Genomic DNA, 15615 nt, shown 5'->3' on the forward strand with positions numbered 1-15615 from the left:
GAGAGGAAGAAGCTGTTCCTGAACTGCTGATATTCAATTATCTTGTTATGTGTAGAGAAATATATTAAAAATAATAAAATTTAGAAGCAAATGATTAACTCACTTGTACAATGGAGCTTTCTCCAACTATACTTTCCATTTTGTGCCTGTCCAAGTTTCCTCAATTTTAATATGCTCACAATCTACAAAGCCATTACTCTCAACTCAGGAGACGTAACCAATTACTGGCTGCTTTGTGTACAGGATTTCCAGCATTGTTCTCAAAGATTTTAAGGATTAGTGTTTGTAATCACTTAGAAACAATGGAAGATTAGAAAGAGGGACAAGCTAGTTTTTTAACTCCCCCCAGGGTCACACCACCTTTCAGTTTGGTCAAAGTTGCTCCAGGATCTGTTCTGTTTTCATGTCTTTGTTGATATCTACTGAAAACCTTACGTTCTCAGCGCTCGGCTTTTGGACATGAAATTTACACGCAGTGGCCTGTACCTAATAAAGGTACACTGAGTGCATGTTTGTGGTCTTCTGCAGCTGTAGGCCATTCACTTTGACGTTTCATGTGTTGTGCGTTCGGAGATGCTGTTCTGCACACCGCTGTTGTAACGGTGCTTATCTGAGTTACCGTCGCCTTCCTGTCAACTTGAACTAGTCTGGCCATTCTCCTCTGATCCTCTCATTAACAGGGCATTTTTGCCCACAAAGCTGCCACTCACAGAGTGTTTCCTTCTGGGGTTTTTTTTTTGCACTATTCGCTGTAAAATCTAGAGACCTTTGTGCAATGAAAATCCCAGGAGATCAGCAGTTTCTAAGATACTCAAACCACCCCATCTGGCACCAACAGATGTTTGGACTGAACAACTGAACCCCTTGACCATGTTTGCATGCTTTTATGCATTGAGTTGCTGCCACATGATGGGCTGATTAGATATTTGCATCAACACACAGGTGTACCTAATAAAGTGGGGCCACCGAAGGTAGATCAGAACAGCATGGGAGCAGGCCCTTCATCCCATGATATCTGTGTCGACCAGGATAACTATTCCCCTCAGCTTGTACATGATCCATATCCCTCCTTTCCCTGCTTGTTTGTCTATCTCTTTTAAAGCGTCTCTTTGGTTAGCTATTGCAGTAAAACACAGTCACCCACTTGTACATAGAAGGCTCCTACAGATGGCTGCAGTGCACGAGAAGAAACCGAGAAAATCAGAACAAGAGAGAATGCCACCAGCCCCCTCTCGCAACCCAACATGATTCATACCGATCTCCACTGTCAACGCCTCCCCTGCGCCCAGTTTCCCGCAGCCCTCAATTTCCCGACCTTTCAAAACTTTCTCTACCACCTTGTAAACACCCACACTGATCTAGTGCCCACAACAGTCGCGGATAGAGAAATCGCAGAGATACATCTTTCTCTTCAAGACTCACATCCTTTCAAATCTGGCTGGGAGGTGCCACATCAACAACCTCTTATTCAACGTCAGTAAGACCAGGGAGTTGACTTCAGCAGGAGGAAACCGGAGGTCCATGAGCCAGCCCTTACGGGGGGAGGATCAGAGGTAGAGAGTTATAGAGAAGTACAGCATGGAAACTTGACCTTTGGCCCATCTAGTCCACACTGGAACCATTTAATCTGCCTATTCCCATCGACCGTAGCCCTCCATACCCCTACCGTTCATGTACCTATCCAAACCTCCCTTAGGCATTGAAATCAAGCTTGCATGCACCACTTGTGCTGGCAGATCATTCCACACCCTCACGACCCTCTGAGTGAAGGAGTTTCCCCTCATGTTCCCCTTAAGCTTCGCACCTTTCACCCTTAACCCCTGACCTCAGCTTGTAGTCCCACCCAACCTCAGTGGGAAAAGCCTGCTTGCATTTATCCTGTCTACACTCACAACACGCTGGAGGAACTCAGCAGGTCAGGCAGCATCCATGGAAACGATCAGTCAATGTTTCGGGCAGGAACCCTTCGTCAGGACTGAGGATCCTTCTCCTTCCCACCCTCCCCCCACCTTCTTTATAGGGCCTCTGCCCCCTTTCCCCTACAGTCCTGACGAAGGGTTCCGGCCCGAAATGTCGACCGATCTTTTCCACGGATGCTGCCTGACCTGCTGAGTTCCTCCAGCGTGTTGTGAGTGCTGCTTTGACCCCAGCATCTGCAGAGTATATTGTGTTTATCCTGTCTATATATCTCTATCAAATCTCCTCTCAATTTTCCATGTTCTAAAGAATACAGACCTAACCTTTTCAATCTTTCCTTCCAACTCAGATCCTTCAGACCCAGCAGTATCCTTGTAAGTTTTCTTTGCACTCTTTCAACCTTGTTACATCTTTCCTGCAGGTAGGTGACCAAAACTGCATACAATACTCCAAATTAGGCCTCACCAACATCTTATACAACTTCAACCTAACATCCCATCTCCTGTACTCAATACATTGATTTATAAAGGCCAATGTGGCAGAAGCTTTCTTTACGACCCTATCTAACTGTGACAACACTTTCATCTACTTTCCTGTTAACTTCCACAAAAAACTCAGTAAGATTGGTTAGACATGACCTACCACACATGAAGCCATGCTGACTATCATTAATCAGTCCATGGCTATCCAAATATTTATATATCCGGTCCCTGAGAGTACCCTCCAAATAACGTTCCCACATCTGATGTCAGACTCACAGACCTATAATTTCCTGCTTTATGTTTCGAGCATTTTTTAAACCGTGGAACAACATTGACTATCCTCCAATCCTTTCCTGTCACTAAGGATGTTTTAAGTATACCTGCTATGGCCCCGGCAATTTCTGCACTTGCTTCCTGCAGAGCCCGAAGGAGCACCTTGTCAGGCCATGGGGATTTATCCATGCTGATTTGCCTCAAGACAACAAACAACTCCTCCTCTGTAATTTGCACAGGGTCCTTGAAGTTGATGCCACTTAGCCTCACTTCTATAGACTCTTTCCATCTCTCAAGTAAATACAGATGCAAAGAATGCATTTAAGATCTCCCCTATCTGATTTGACCTCACACATGTATTACCATTCTGATCTTCCAGAGGACCAATATTGTCCCTTACAATCTTTTTGCTCCCAACATATCTGTAGAATCTCTTAGCATTCTGCTTCGCCTTGTCTGCTCGAGCAACTTCATGTTTTCTTTTAGCCTTCCTGATTTCTTTCCTAGGTGTTCTCTTGCATTTCTTGTATACCATAAGCACCTCATTTCTTCCTACTTCCCTGTACCTGCTGTACACCTCCAATTTTCTCTTAACCAGGGCCTCAATATCTCTTGAAAACCAAGATTCCCTACATTTGGTATCTTTACCGTTTATTCTGACAGGCACGTGAAAAAATTTCATTTTCAATGATCCTTTGGGCCCTTTTTTCACACCTGTCTTTGTAAATGTCCTGAATCATGGGAAGTTCACATCTACAGATGCGCTGGGCTGTAACCCTATCTAACACATTTGTTTCGGATTTCCATCATCTGCAGTACTTTGGCGTTCTCTCAGACTAATGAAATCTCCCTCTCCATACTCTGTCCATACATCTTGCCATCTCAATAACACAGCCAGCATTATCAAAGACCCTACTCCCGATGGATATTATTTCTTCTTCCTTCTCCCATCAACCTGAAAGCTCAAATCTCCAGGCACAGGACAGTTCCTATCCTAGTTCGATAAGATGGACTCTTGACCTCACAAATTACCTTGTTATGATGCTTGCACCTTGCTGTTTACCTGCTGTCTGTAGATACTACACTTCATTCTGCATTGCTATTGTTTTACCTCAATGCAACTAGCAATGACTTGATCTGTATGGACAGTATGTAAGACAAGCTCTTCACTGTATCTCTTTTTGCTCGCTCCTTATGTGCCATGTGGTATCACGTGGGTGATCTTGGTCTTTCCATGGCATTCAATTCTAGAGGAATAGAGTCTAGGAGCAGGGATGTGATGTTGAGGCTCTATAAGGTTCTGGTGAGACCTCACTTGGAGTACTGTGGGCAGTTTTGGTCTCCTTATTTAAGAAAGGATGTGTTGACGTTGGAGAGGGTACAGAGAAGATTCACTAGAATGATTCTGGGAATGAGAGGGTTAACATATGAGGAGCGTTTGTCCGCTCTTGGACTGTATTCCTTGGAGTTTAGAAGAATGAGGGGGGACCTCATAGAAACATTTCAGATGTTGAAAAGCATGGACAGAGTAGATTTGGCAAAGTTGTTTCCCATGATGGGGGAGTCAAGTACGAGAAGGCATGACTTAAGGATTGAAGGGCGCCCATTCAGAACAGAGATGCGAAGAAATTTTTTTAGTCAGAGGGTGGTGAATCTATGGAATTTGTTGCCACGGGCAGCAGTGGAGGCCAAGTCATTGGGTATATTTAAGGCAGAGATTGATATGTATCTGAGTAGCCAGGACATCAAAGGTTATGGTGAGAAGGCGGGAAGTGGGACTAAATGGAAGAATGGATCAGCTCATGATAAAATGGCAGAGCAGACTCGGTGGGCCGAATGGCCGACTTCTGCTCCTTTGTCTTATGGTCTTATGATTGTTCTTGGCAAATTTTTCTACAGAAGCGGTTTGCCATTGTCTTCTTCTGGGCAGTGTCTTTACAAGGTGGGTGACGCCAGCCATGATCAATACTTTTCCGAGATTGTCTGCCTGTTGTCAATGGTTGCAAAAACCAGGACTTGTGATATGCATCAGCTGCTGATACAACCACCCCCCACTTGCTCCCATGACCTCACCCTGATCAGGGGGCTAAGTCGGTGCTACACCTTGCCCAAGGGTGACCTGCAGGCGAGTGGAGGGAAGGAGCATCTCACACCTTCTTTGGTAGTGGCTTACCTCCACCCCTCCACCCATGTCTCTTGATACTGGTGACAATAGTAAACCAATTCCAATCACTAATGTTTTTAAATGAGGCTGTATAAAGTACATCAAATGTATTGACTGTAAACCTGAAAAATTGTCACCAACCTTTCCATGAATTATGATCTAACCGTTTCTTTTAACGCGTGTGAACTTTATTTTTGAACTGAAGTATTTAATCTTGTAAATAAAAAGGGCAGCCGGAAAAATGTTGTGTGCAGCATTTGCAGGAGTTGCATGAAGGTGAAAGGCTGCCTGGTCAGAGCCATGTACAATTTGGAGTCAAGGTGAATTCCTCAATTCATTCTTCGCTCCTTCTACCTACCGTCAAGTCAAGTTTATTGCTATATGAGGTACAGATGAGATGAAAAACTTGTTTGCAGCAGCTTCACGCTACATAGGTACATATAACAAAATACATAAGTTATATCAGATAGTGAGGAGAAAGAAAAAATAACAGATGGTTAAAAACAAGGCCTTTCTGCAGATAAAAAAACCCATAACGAGCCTATGGCAATACAATAGGCGGTCTGTAATGTTCTTTTGCTGGGATAGGGTTGGAGTTGTGCAGGTTGCTTCATGAGCCTGCTGGTTGTCCAATAATAGCGGTTCTTGAATCTGGTGGCTTTGGACTTCAAGTGTCTGTACCTCCTGCCTAGCGGCAGCAGATGTTGAGGATCCTTGATGATAGATTAGGCTGTGATGGACTGGGCTGTGTCCACTACTGTTTGTTACCTCATGCCTTATACTTTCGCACAGTACTGTAGTAATTTTATGTATTGCGCTGTACTGCTGCCGCAAAAAAAAAAGCAAATTTCATGTTGTATGTGAGTGACGATAAACTTGATTCTGATATGGGTTTCTGTTGTGGACTGAGAGTGGGAAGAGGTCAGGGAGAGGGGAGTCATGGTTGGGAAGAAAGGGAAGGGAGAGGTGAGGGAGTGGGAAGCACCAGAGAGACATTCTTTAATGATCAATTATCCAACTGCTTTGAATCAAATTACCTTACCTGATGACTCAGGGCTGGGTGTGTCAGCACCTGTGGCAACACCCCACCCCTGGCACTCCTTCTCTGCCACCTGCCCCCCACCCCTCCCACCCTCACCATTCCCAACATCGTTTGCTCCGGCCAGATTTGCAAACTAACTCTCTGCTCCACGTTGACAAATACAGTACTGAGCAGAACTCTTAGACACTCTAGCTATATATATGTGCCCAAGACTTTTGCACGGGGCTGTAAATGTAAGGCTTCTCAATCTATTTGTGCCTTACCAGGGGAGAAGGTCAATGTGCATGAAGCCTGGTGATTGTATGGACAGATGTGGCTCCCTGCACATTGTAACTCCCGTGATGCACAGAACTTCCAGGGTGAAGACATTCACATACTGCGATCTCTTCTTCCAGAAGATACTGCATTTTGTAGAGCAATACTCCAGACATCCCACCTCTTCCGGAAGTTACGGGAGTCTCCTGCATATTGATAGCGGCTCCCTGATGCCCGCAAATTATATACAATATCCCGGAAATCGATTTTTTTTGAGAGCGAGTGAGAGAGAAAGAGAGTGCCATAGCAGAGTGTTCCAAAAAGAGAAAATATAAAATGTACTTCACCCCAGACTACAGTAAAGTGTACCCCTGCATAATAGGGGTTAAAAATAATGACAGTGTTGCTCGCTGCTATTGCTCATGGTGGGTTAAGACTGTAAAAGACATGTTGAAGTGAGTTTAACAGGTGTCATTCATTCATTAGCATAGCTAACGTTATTTAAACTAGCTGGCTAGCTGCTAAGGAACTACTTTATTGCAGACATCCCACCTCTCCCGGAGTCTCCCACAAATTGATGGTGCTACCTCCCTGAAATGAGGTTTTGCAGGGTGGGATGTCTGATACTCATATGGGGCATCACAACACATTATTCAAAAATCGACTGCAATTCTTTCCTCTTTGTTTTCCGGTCAGACAATCACGTCGGAGAGATTCATTCAGGCCCTGGGTGTGAGAGGCACAATGATTATAATTTAAATATGACAATGGCGCCCTCTAGTGATCACAGAGGGACTTGCAAACACGAGAAAATCTGTAGATGCTAGAACTCCAGAGCAAAACACACAAAGTGCTGGAAGAACTCAACAAGTCAGGCAGCATCTATGGAAAAGACAGAACAGTCGACGTTTCCGGCTGAGACCCTTCATCAGGACTGGGGAAAAAAAAAATGAGCAGTCAGAACAAGAAGGAATTACAGAGCAGGGATTGCAGGTCAGCTGCAGAGCAAAAATTACACTGAACAACAAAGATTTTGCTTCCTGAATACCTTTAGGTGTATCTTATGAATTTTTGGCTACTGATCATGAAAATCACCATGAAATTTCCCTATCATGCACCATTTTTTAATAAACTTATGCTTATTATTTCAATTTATAATTCAAGTCAATTAAAATGTTACCTACAATGTAAGCTGGAAAGTTTCCTATCTTGTCCAGGCATGTTTAGGCGGCGGCTACTGCATGGCAGGACAGGTTTTAGTAATAATTATTGCGCTTAGGACTGTAAGGATGGAATTTGCTATCACCAGGCACAAAAATTTCTATGAAGGATTTTGATATTTGAGACAGATGCTTCCCAAAATAACTGATGCCAAGATTAAGGAAGGCATTCTTGTTGGTCCACAAATGACAGACAATTTGAAGAATTTCTAGTGGGACCGGAGAAAATCACATGGAAGGCACTCAAGGAAGTTGTTGAAACTTTTCTCGGCATCTACAGAGCACCAAACTACATGCAGCTGGTTGAAGGCATGCTTCAAGCATATAAAACCATGAAATGCAACCTGTCACTAAAGGTTCATTTTCTGCATTCCCATTTAGACTTCTTCCCTGCAAATTTTGGTGCTGTTAGTGACGAGCACGGTGAAAGGTTTCACCAGGACATTGCGGTCATGGAGAAAAGATACCAGGGCAACTGGAATGCATCAATGCTGGTGAATTATTGTTGGGCACTTAAGCGAGAAGCCTCAGACACTGAGTACAAATGAAAATCATTAACAAAATACTTTTAACTTAGTTGAACTATTGCAAAGCATCAGCACCATTATGCAATTAAACACATTATATTCAATAAAAGTTAATTGGCTGTTTCTCCAAATTCCTACGTGATGCAAGTAGTCTGAACTTATATTTTTGTTCATCTTCAAGCAGCCTATCATAAACAAAAAACATTCTGAGGAAGCAACACTTTTGAAAAAATTTGTTGGCCAGTGTTATTTTTGCATTCATGTAGAATTTTTGGTCAAATATCAGATCTTTACAGCAATAGACTCTCGCTATTCTTTGACCTCTCGGTCATTATTGGTCACTGGGATGAACTTCCCCCACCCATAACTCGGCGACAGTGACTTTCTCAGCTGTCGATTCACAGGCTCAGGTCTCGCTCAGTGGACTCTGTGGAGAGACTTCAGCTCAGTAAAGCCGTGCTGCAGCGTTGAAGGCACCTGGCTTTTGAGTGAACCAGAGCCAAGGTGCCATCTCACTATTTGACTGCAATGGGTTTGATTGCCATTGGTGGCCTGCATTGTCCCCAGTCTCGTTTGGAATATACCACCCCCCTCCCTGACCAATACCTACCAGTTTTCCTCCCATTTAATTCCACGAGCCACACCTTCATCACTCACCAGACCTTCCTTTTTGTTATCATCCTCTTTTTTGCAACTTCGAACTACTTCTCTTTCTAACTTTTTCAAGTTCTGCATTTTTCTTGAGGGTGAAGGATATTCAGCCTGTGTCTGCTCAAAATAGTAACCTTGATGCCTCATTAATTTCCCCTCTAACCAGCCCTCAACAATTCACCCCCCACCCCCAATCCCACCAACAGGAGCAGTTTAGAGGGGTGGATGTCAGAAGTAAACCAGCCCGCACTGTTACGGTACGAACGTGCCAACTCGACAGAGGTCAGAATTGAATCCAGGACTCTGAAGCTGTGAGGGAGCAACTCTGACGACTAGTTCCAGTGAAAGTTATCAACTTGAAGCGGTGACTCTGGGTCTCTCCCCATCACTGTTGCCTGACCTGGGTGAGTATCCTGGGCCTTTCTGCTGTTATTTCACTCCAGTGTCTGCAGCCTTTTGCCTTTGAGGTACCTCTAAAAGGGGTAAGTTGATTACATACTTCACTGCCGTGAGTGTGAGCTTGATATTGGTATCAGTTTATTATTGTCTCAAATACCAAGATACAGTGAGAAGTTTGTCTTGCATACTGTTTATACAGATCAAATCATTACACAGTACATTGAGGCAGAGTAAGGTAAAACAGTAGCAATGCAAGATAAAGTGTAAAAGCTACCAAAAGAGTGCAGTGCAGGGGAATAATGAAATGAGAGACATAATGAGATAGACTCCGAGGCCAAGAGTCTGTCTTTTCGAACAAGAGTCTGATAACGGGGGAATAGATCTGCCTTTGAGCTTGGTGGTTTGTGCTTCCAGGCTTTTGTATCACCTCCTGTGAAGGGGCTTGTCGTGCTTATTCTTGGGGAGCTCACTCACCTTTGGTCCCCACCGGACCCTTGGCTCTCACCTGTGGCTCCAGGTAGCTGTTTGCAAGCGACAGCGGCCGCACCCCCAGTGCACTGCTTCGACAACCGGGCTAAACCAGGTGAGGCTTCACACCATGGTGAGATAGGGACATGCCTGTCCTCGCATGCAAAGTTAGCTCCGGTGGACTGGGCAGATGAGATCTACAGAAAGATCCAATGGCCAGGAAGACGGTACTTCAACGCTCTGTGGAGAGCAAAGGGCAGGACACGGCATGGAAGACATCATGGTCATCTACTGCAACCAAGGAAGACCCCAGTTTGTGAAGCTTGTTCGTACCACTGGACCTGGACTTCTGAAGTTAAGAGAGTGGAACTGCCCCAGTGTAACAACCTTTCCACTTTAAAAACTCTCCCACACAGGTTTCCCGTTATCGTTGGACACAACGGACAACCATCATCTTCTGCCCGGTGGGAGAGAAGAGAGAATGTCTAGGGTGGCTGGGGTCTATTGGTGATGTTCACACCTAGGAGCTTGAAGCTGTCAACTGTCACAGTATCAACACCATTGACGTAGACAGGAACGTTCTGAAGTCAATGACCGGCTCTTTTGCAAACTGGCTTGTGTTTTCCTACAAGATAAACTTCGGTAAACATAGAACATAGAATAGTACAGCACATTACAGGCTGTACGTTCGAGATTAAATATTTGAGAGGTCCTGAGGTTGTGAAATACAAGCTGGTGTGCCTTTTTTTCTCTTTGTCTAACTCAATGAGCCAGCTATCAGTGTGCAGTACTATCTGACCATGTTCCAGAATAGAACGGAATCTCCCCCACATGCCAATTCTGTCTCAGTGCTTTATTTGCATGTTCCATGTAAATCAAGATACAATTAATGTGTGTACTGTATACTTGTGTATGCTTCTGATGTAACATTTGCACCCATACAGGCACTTGCTATCAACCAGATCTTCTCTCCAGTCCAACAATAGGAAGATTGAAGACACCTCACCCCTCCTGCCGCACCCTACAATCAAGTTGGGTGAGTCTCCAGTTCTTTCCTCACCCCACCCTTTCCTCACATGTGATGTCAAATCTCTGCTGTCTCAACTGTAAAGATTGGAATGTCCACTTTACACCTCCATATCTTGCTTTCTCGATCTCTCCAGCTGCCCACAACACATCAAAGGACAGAAAGTTTACACCCTCTGGCTGAAGAAATTCCTCCTCATCTCCATTCTCAAGGGACGCCCTTCTGTTCTGAGGCTGTGCCCTCTGGAAACATCCACAATTCCACACCCTCCGGTATAATGGTAAAAAGGATTATGTACAGTAGTTTACATTGAGAACAAAAGATGGGGCTTTTGTTATAGAAAGCTAATAAGCGTTTAAAAGATTATAGAACATAGAACAGTCTGGCACAGCACCCTTTGGCCTATGACATTTTGCCAACCTTTTAACCTACTCCAAGATCAAAGAAACGTCAATAGACTTTGAATCTCTTTAGTAATTGCCTGTTGGAAAAACCTCTGATCAAATGCTGGTTGTTCAGGAATGGGACGAGAATGTGGCCCCATGTGATTTAGAATGTTGTCCTTTTTGTACAGGATGATCACAGAACATTAATCAATCATCTATAGTCCGGAACATCCTTCCTGATGAAAGGGTCTTGCCCCAAAACCTCGACTGTTTATTTATTCCCTGACCTGCTGAGTTCATCCAGCAAGAGAAACCATATGCTGGACAATCAGTACAAAAAAGCACAAGGCTCTGCAAGAACTCGGCAAGCCAGCGAGTATCTATGGAGCAGGAAACTGAGTGAACAGTTCATGTTGATGACCTTTCATCAGGGAAGTCCATTCTCACTGACCTGAAGTGCTCACTCTGCTTCACTTCATAGACCCGAGTTTCTCACCCGGGGCTCCGCGAGAGGGCGCTTGGGGTTCTGTCAGAGCTCGCAGTGGTGGGCAGTGACCGAGCAGCCTCATTAGCAATCTCATGTGAGGTCTCTCAGCCCAGAATGGCAGTGCGCAGCAGGACCCTGTTTATTTGTTAACGTTCTCAGTTTCTGACGCGAGATATGGGAGGCCACTGGTAATTGTTGAGCGGTTCACCTACCTGGGCAGCATCATCTCCAACAACGCTGCAGTGGTAAGGGACGTTGCCAATCAACTCACCAGAGCTGGCGGTGCTAGCTACCTGTGATATTGCATGGAGGGGAGAGCGATAGGCTGATGAGCATGAAGTGTACTTTCTGAGCTTTGAATGGACTTGCCCATTTTTATATTTTATTAATCATGTTTTACAGACACATCTGAAGGTCCAATATGATGATTTTTGAATTACAATCTTCTGAGTCATTTCACTGCACTTGTGCAACTACAGACATAAAAAAATCCATCCTTACATGGAAAGCTACTTATCAATGGGTTTTACATGGACTGGTGATCCAGGTTGTCCTATTCCATTGTGCCTCGTCTGTGGCAAATAACTTACACATGCAGCAATGGCTCAAGCAAAATTGAAAAGACACTTAACTACAAATCACAGCCATATGACACATAAAAGTGCTGATTATTTTAATTGGCTATTGGAATCGCAAACAGAGTAAAGCTTTTGTTAATAAAGCCACAGTCAGTAAAAAGATTCAGGAAGCAAGTTATTTAGTAGCAGAACTTATTACCCAGAAAAGGAAAAGTCACACAGTTGGTAAGAATCTAATAATACCAGCATGTAAAATTATAGTGGGTAAAATGCTAGGACAAGGTGCAGTATGAGAAATTGAAAAGGTTTCACGCTCAATGATGATGATGACTGGTTCTTCGCTTGTGAAGATGAGGAGGGAAGAAGAGTCCTCAGGAGTGACGGCACGATCGTTGGTGACTGTAGAGGCCTATTCTGCAAAGGCCAACATATATTTAATGTTTTGTCTTCATATCTGGAAACGAAATGTCTGTCTTGGAGGAGCTGTGTTGGCATCTGTACTGATGGTGTCCCATCAATGGCTGGCTCCATGAAAGGTTTTGTTCTCTTGTTAAAAAAAGAAAATCCTAATGTTATCACAACACACTGCTTTCTTCACAGAGAGATGATGTCAAAAACTCTTGAAGATGAAATGAAAAAAGTTCTGGATGATGCTACAAAAAGGGTTAACTAAATTAAACAAAGACCAATTTACTCAAGAATGTTTAAAAAGCCGTGTGGAAACCTGGACAAAGATCACACCAATCTCCTGCTACATACAGAAATCCAGTGACTTAGCAGAGTTTTCAACAGGATGTTTGAGCTGAAAGGTGAATTGCATGAGCATTTTCAAGAAAATAGGCGGTCATGTTTTACTGAGTGCTTTGAAGATGAAGAATGGCTGCAGAAACTAGATTATTCAGCAGACATTTTTCATCATATGAACCAGTTGAACAAGTCTCTGCAAGGCCCTGGAGAAAATACTTTGACTTCAAGTGACAAAATTCTTGGATTTAAAAGGAAAATGAATCTTTAGAAAAATAATGTTGCAAAAGGAAATCTTGAAATGTTTCCCCTCCTGCTTGGGCTTGAGAATGAGGAAGCATCAGAAAGGCTCAAGTCTTATTGAAGACCACTTTAGAGAATGGCAGAATAAAATTGAACAGTATTTTTTCCTCCCTTTTAACACAAGTGGCTGGATTCTCTGAATCTTCCGCTCAGCATGAGAACTTGCCTTTGAGAGAAGAGGAAGAACTTTGTGAGCTGCAGTCTGACCATGCACTAAAGATGAGATTCACTGACCTGCCCCTGGACAACTGCTGGATTTCTGTGAAAGAAGGATATCCTGCCATTCATAGGAAAGCAATGAACATTTTGCTGCAGTTTTCAACTTCTTACATATGTGAGCAAGCTTTTTCTTGTTTAACTAGCACCAAGTGAAAGGATATAGTCTAATTTCAGATGAAAGCGAAATCTGTGTGTGCTAATCTCACATTCAACCCAGAACCGAGAATTTGTGCAGCAAAAAACAAGCACAGGTTTCACATGCTAGACCTGTATTTGAGGCTGATCATGTCACTTGGTGAGAAAACGTTTTTTCAAAGCCTTGTATAAAATTGTGTCTTAGGCTAAATTTTCATTCGGCTTATGGTTTTTAGTAACTTCACTATTCAACATTGTCAATACATTTTCATGTTGTAAATAGCATTAATTTAAATCAATTTACAATCTTTATTTAAATTAAATCTACCAAACGTGCCTTTAGAAAAATTAAATCCTATTTTGGCTTAAGCCAGTTATTTAACAGAAATTTATCGTTTGTCTTATGAGTTTTTATAATTTATGAGGGGGCTAGAGATTAATTTCAAGAAAGATAAACTAAGCTCGACTACCTGTTTTTTTCAAGAAATATTGACTAAAATTTCATTCTCTACTCAAAAGAGCATTGACAATTATATTTACATTATTAAATCCACAACTTACTGATCACACTAATATACTGAGAGTTGTAGATATAATAATTTTTATACAGGGGCTCCCCAAGACCTGAAAATTATTTCAAGGGTTCCCCTAAGGCAAAAAGGTTGAGAAAGGCTATCATGATGCAGCCTGGCCTGATAAATTCACTTCATATTTTCTGCTTTAAGTCGCTCGTTTCGCCTTGGTCCTATGATCATATAAAGCTATCATCAGTAGAATATCTCAAGCAGTTTATGTGACCACTCATGATTCAGCCATCAGCAGGTGGTCCAATACTAATTTGCACCAGTCCAGCCTTGTGTGTCTTATCGAAGGGTGCAGGATCCAGTTTAGATATGTTCACCTGCTGGTTCAAACGCAGTTTTCTAACGTTAACACTTTAAATTGGTGTTAAATTAGTCTAAATAAAAACACAAAATTGTCATTTTAGGTTAAGGTTCAGCTTCTCTAGCATTGACTGAATGAGATGAATGGCCTCATGGGCAGTAATGATGCAGAGATTTTATTTACATTCCTGTTGGATTTACTTTAAATAACACTGGACATCACTTTTTCCCGAAAATGTTGCTTCCTCCGAATTTTCCTTTTGTTTATGATAGATGTTTGACGCTGAACATAAAATAATTTCAGACTACTTATATCATTTAAGACTTTGGAGGAACAAGAAAATAACTTTTATTGGATATAATGCATTTAATTGCATAATAGTGCTCTTTGCAACTAAACTAAAAATGTTTTGGTGATTTTTGTTTCTGCTCAGTGTCTGAGGCTTCTCACTTAAGTGTCCAATAATCAGCCAGCATTGATGGATTCCAGTTGCCCTGATACCATTTCTCCATGACTGCAATATCCTGGTGAAAGCTTTCACTATGTTGGTAACTCTCTGTCAAGATTTTCAGAGAAGAAGTCTGAATGGGAATGCAGAAAATGAATCTTTAGTGACATGTTGCACCTCATGGTTTTGTATGCTTGAAGCATGTTGTCAACCACCTGCACATAGTTTGGTGCTCTGCAGCAGCCAAGAAAATTTTCATGAAAATCCTTGAGTGCCTTCCATGCAATTTTCTCTGGTCCCACTAGAAGCTCTTTGAATTGCCTGACTCTGATGACCTGTTTGATTTGTGGACCAACAAAAATGCCTTCCTTAATCTTGACATCAGTTATTCTGACTTGAATTCTGAATTGAAGTAAGAAATATAGCGATTTTTAAAAAATGGTGTGATAGGGAAATTTCATGATCAGGAACTCAAAATCCATAAGATATATCCAAAAGTATTCAGGAAGCAAAATCTTTGTTAACCAGTGTAATTAGAGATACAGCAGTGACACGCTTTTCAGATGCAAGAAGCCTGTTCCACCCAATTACACCCAATCATTACGCCCCGCCCCCACACCCTTAGAGTGAACTTTCACTATTGTCCCCTTTTCTTGCATTTAAATTTTTTTCCCATTGACATGTTTCTCTTTCCATTGATGGTGACCAAGTGTTCCCAGGATTTTCTGTTCGGCGCATTTCCAGCAAATGGTGCTGCACCGAGATGCTAACCAGAGCCAATACAGCAGATCAAAGAGAACTTCATCGTACCTCAGTATAGAACTGCAGTTCCTCATGGCCATAAGTACAATAAGGAGGAGCATCTGTTAAGAAATGTATTAATTAAGCTTTCTCTAGTTATTTTTTTGTGCTCTCACTCAAGATGTTGAGTGTACTTCCATGTTGGAATATTGACAGGACATCTATCTTCTTATCTATCTATTTTACTACTAAAACTCCTATGCT

General features: G+C 42.6%; 1 long non-coding RNA gene across 2 annotated transcripts; it reads left to right on the plus strand.

Annotated features, from left to right (window-relative positions):
- Positions 1-8096: 8096 nt before the first annotated feature.
- On the plus strand, positions 8097-13607 carry LOC140209532 (uncharacterized). 2 transcript variants are annotated; one of them, XR_011889008.1, is made up of 4 exons: positions 8097-8935; positions 10343-10434; positions 10562-10705; positions 11701-13607. It is a non-coding gene; the product is annotated as an uncharacterized lncRNA (long non-coding RNA). The 2 variants fall into 2 exon arrangements; XR_011889009.1 differs by having other exon boundaries at positions 12477-13607.
- Positions 13608-15615: the final 2008 nt, after the last annotated feature.

The sequence above is a fragment of the Mobula birostris genome, chromosome 14, assembly GCF_030028105.1.
Source record: "Mobula birostris isolate sMobBir1 chromosome 14, sMobBir1.hap1, whole genome shotgun sequence".
Classification (NCBI taxonomy): domain Eukaryota; kingdom Metazoa; phylum Chordata; class Chondrichthyes; order Myliobatiformes; family Myliobatidae; genus Mobula; species Mobula birostris.